Raw genomic sequence first — 3,586 nt, 5'->3', positions numbered from 1 at the left:
ATAGCGCGGGTCAATAAATATTTTAAATATTATGGGGACATCGCGTTGACGTACAAACTTTATACTTTATTTGTATATGTGTAGAAGAAGATAATAGAAGAAAATTGGAGTTAAATGAGTGTTGGGATGTCACGACCCAAATCCCGGGCCATGACCGATGCGAGGGCTCAATGGACATAGCTTACTAAGCCCAAACAAGCCTAGCTATATTATCCTGCTCATTATTCCATCAAATTACTAAAGTCACATTTCATAATTTAGAATCCAGTTAATGCTATTCATTGCCTACTTATAATGGCATTACTAACTAATATACATGTGTTGTCTAAACATATGTCTTAATAATTTACATTGAGTCTGTCAATACATAACAAAAGAGTACTCGACTTCCAGCGAAGAGACTCAGACGAATGTATAGCTACTGAATGCCAAGACACCTACCAAGGGTCGAATATATGAAGACACTTCGACCTAGTTATCAGCTACCTCGTGATCTGAAAACATGAAGTTTAAAACGATGAGTATAAACCCAGTGAGTGAACAAGGAAGGGAACAAGCAACAGTAAAGAAGGATTTAAAAATCATGATGCACTTATTTCAAAACAATGCAATTAAATTTAGTGCTTATCAAAACCCCTTAGGAAAACCCCAGTTGATTAAATCACTTAATGTAAAGGGTCCATGCTCAACAAAATATTTGAAGAATAAAAACTTTAATAACTTTAATAACTTTCAGGCAATTCAAGTCAAGTAGACAACAAGTCCTCGCTGCAGTGGAAAGGCATTCTCACTACAGCGACATTTGACTTAAATTATCAACTGGTCGAGGGTTTCTTAGCTGACCGAGGGTTTCTCACCAAACCCCTCATTTTAAACTTAATTTGTTTATTCCTTAATGTTGAAAGTCCATGCTCAACTATGGTACCAAAGAAGCAGAAAATAGCGCAGTAATCGATCAAGATACTAAGCGAAACAGAAAGTTTTTCGCTGTAGCAAGATTCAAGCCATAAAACACAAACTTTCTCGCTGCAGCAAGATTCAAGCCATAAAACACAAACTTTCTCGCTGCAGCGAGAACCATGTCTAGTGAAACCCTCGAAAACCCAAGAGTTTCTTGCTGCAGCGAGAATGAATCTCGGTACAATGAGAAATAGGGCACCAGCAAAAATTCCCCATTTCCTCAAGAAAAGGCCACCTTGTTCACATGACAAATGCAACATGAAGCATATATAAATTCCCAAAGCTTAACACGTCAAATTTCACATGCATTTCGACCATATACATATTCATGAACTTTCCATGACACACATATCTATATATGTATATATATATATCCATCATCATGCACACTCTCCCATCGTCATCAGCTCATGTGCACTCCCCACTAGCACATGGCTAGGTTAGCATTGGCTTATGCGCACTCCTACTCGCACATAGTTGGGTCATCATCAGCTTATGCGCATTCCTACTCGCACATAGCCAGGTCATCATCGACGTATGTGCACTCTTACTCACACATAGCCGGGTCCACATCAACATATGAAAGAAACACCCAATGCATATTATGCATATCATCATATTGTGATAACACATAAACCATTTATATAGCACATTTTCACAAGATAAAAACACTTCACCAAAGGCTTGTTCCCAAGGTACATTTTTAAAGAAAAGCTGGATAAAACCTTTCAAATGTTTGTACAATTACATTCACATTCCCAAAACAAATTTTGAAATACAAGTCCACTCACCGGTATTATTTGAGCCTTTAGCCAATCTTAACTTCCCTAATTGTCCAAATGGGATGATGGGGCTTCGTTGGAACCTATCATCACATTAGCATCACCAATTTGTCAATTCACATGCTTATAAAGTCTAAAGCTTTCTCTTAGCTAGCTTCCAATTGCCATTTAAATGACTATCTATTTTCACTACCCTAATCACTCTAAAATGAGTGGATAACCTCAACTACAAACATTCACAATTCCCTAAAATATCTACCAACACATGTTATCCATAATTTTTGTAATTAAAATAAATCATACTTATAGGTACATATTTATGAAAATTTTTAAAATTGACACCCCCTACTCACCTTGGTAGCTTGAAACTTTGAAATTCTTTCCAATAAAATTTTCAAGCTATTATGGGAGCTTTCTCTCTCTTTCTCTCTCTTTCTCTCTCCAAACACCTAGCTAGTGATAGAAAGTATGAAAGTGGTATTTTTCAAGGATTTTAAAGTGAGAGAGTGAAAGAGAACAAGGATTTCATGAAAAGGTGCACTGAGGCATGAAAATTGAAGCTAGAGAGAGAAAGTTATGGAAGCTTGAAGAGGACTCCCATGGAGGATGAAGAAACATAAGAGGGAAGAAGGAAGAAGAAGAAGAAAAGCTACTGAAGAATGAGGAAGTTGCTGGAAGAAAGATATTTATAGCTCATACTTATCCAACTCCCCTTGAAATTACGAAAATGCCCTTTAGCAAGTTAACTTATTCTTCTCGAATCCTTTGTGCAATTTTTTTATTCTTTTGACACTGGGACAAGGTCCAAAATGATCTAAACTACTCGGGTTTACGAAAACTTAAAATTTTGACTTGGTGTGCAAAATGACCATTTTGCCCATATTGTGAAAATTATCGAAACTTCTAGTTTTCTTCGTGTTTTCATCATTACACATTATTTATTTGGTCTTATGCCTATTTAGACCTTAAAATATCATAAAACCTTCTTCTAAGAGCTTTTTAGGGGAAATGACGAAACTACTCCTAGCTAGTGTTATTGCGACTATGCGTAGTTATGAGCCTATAGGGGTTGAGGTCTCACATGGGAAGACTAAATGAAAAAGAGAAGAAACTTGGAGGGAAAAATGATAATTTTGCACAAAGTTTGGTTAAAGCTTCCTTTGGAAGCTTTGACTCTCATCTTTATCAGCCAAAAATCGTCCTTATCTCCTCTAGCAAGATTTTTCTTCTTCATTCTTGAAGCTTCCAACGCCATTCTCTCATTCTCTCATGGAAAGTTAATTTTTTTTCATTTTCTTTCCTTGTTTTCTTTTCATTTCCTTTCTCTTCTTACTTCTTTCTTCTCCCAACTCCTTGTGCACCAAAGTTGCAACTTTTAACCCTAATTTCCAGCACTTCCAAACCTAAGGAGAGAGAAAGAAAAAATCTCTCTTTTTTGCCTTTATTTTCTATTTCTACTTCACTTTCAACAACACTTGGATTTATGGCTTCAAATCTTCATTTTCAAGGTTGAAAGGTATATATTTCCAACTTTTGGAATTTTTGAATCTATGGTTATATTTTCATATTTATTTCCTAATTTCTTCAAATTATTTTCTTGGAAAGATTAGGTTTTTCGTTGATTTTGATGCCTTCGACCTCACCAAGGTAAAGAATCTTTACATTTGGAAATAGTTGATATGATGGGTTTGAGAATTAGACTAGAAATTTAGACTAAATGTTCGGTTAGAAGGTAGATTACCTAATGTAAATGTATTAGAATTATTAGATTTAAATTTATGACTTAATTAAGGTTGTTATGGTTTATTAATAAAATAGGTTTAATGGTATTTCGGACTACCTAG

The 3,586-nt window shown here is 35.4% G+C and overlaps 1 long non-coding RNA gene across 1 annotated transcript; it reads right to left on the bottom strand.

Moving 5' to 3' along the window:
- LOC108662558 lies at window positions 223-2,130 on the bottom strand. Its single transcript, XR_001928442.1, has 3 exons — window positions 2,096-2,130; window positions 1,752-1,825; window positions 223-494 (listed from the first exon to the last, which is right to left on the bottom strand). It is a non-coding gene; the product is annotated as an uncharacterized LOC108662558 (long non-coding RNA).

This window comes from Theobroma cacao, chromosome 6 (assembly GCF_000208745.1).
Source record: "Theobroma cacao cultivar B97-61/B2 chromosome 6, Criollo_cocoa_genome_V2, whole genome shotgun sequence".
NCBI classification, from domain to species: domain Eukaryota; kingdom Viridiplantae; phylum Streptophyta; class Magnoliopsida; order Malvales; family Malvaceae; genus Theobroma; species Theobroma cacao.
The sequence above is the reverse complement of the archived record's forward strand: the minus strand, read 5'-3'. Positions and strand labels throughout refer to the sequence as shown.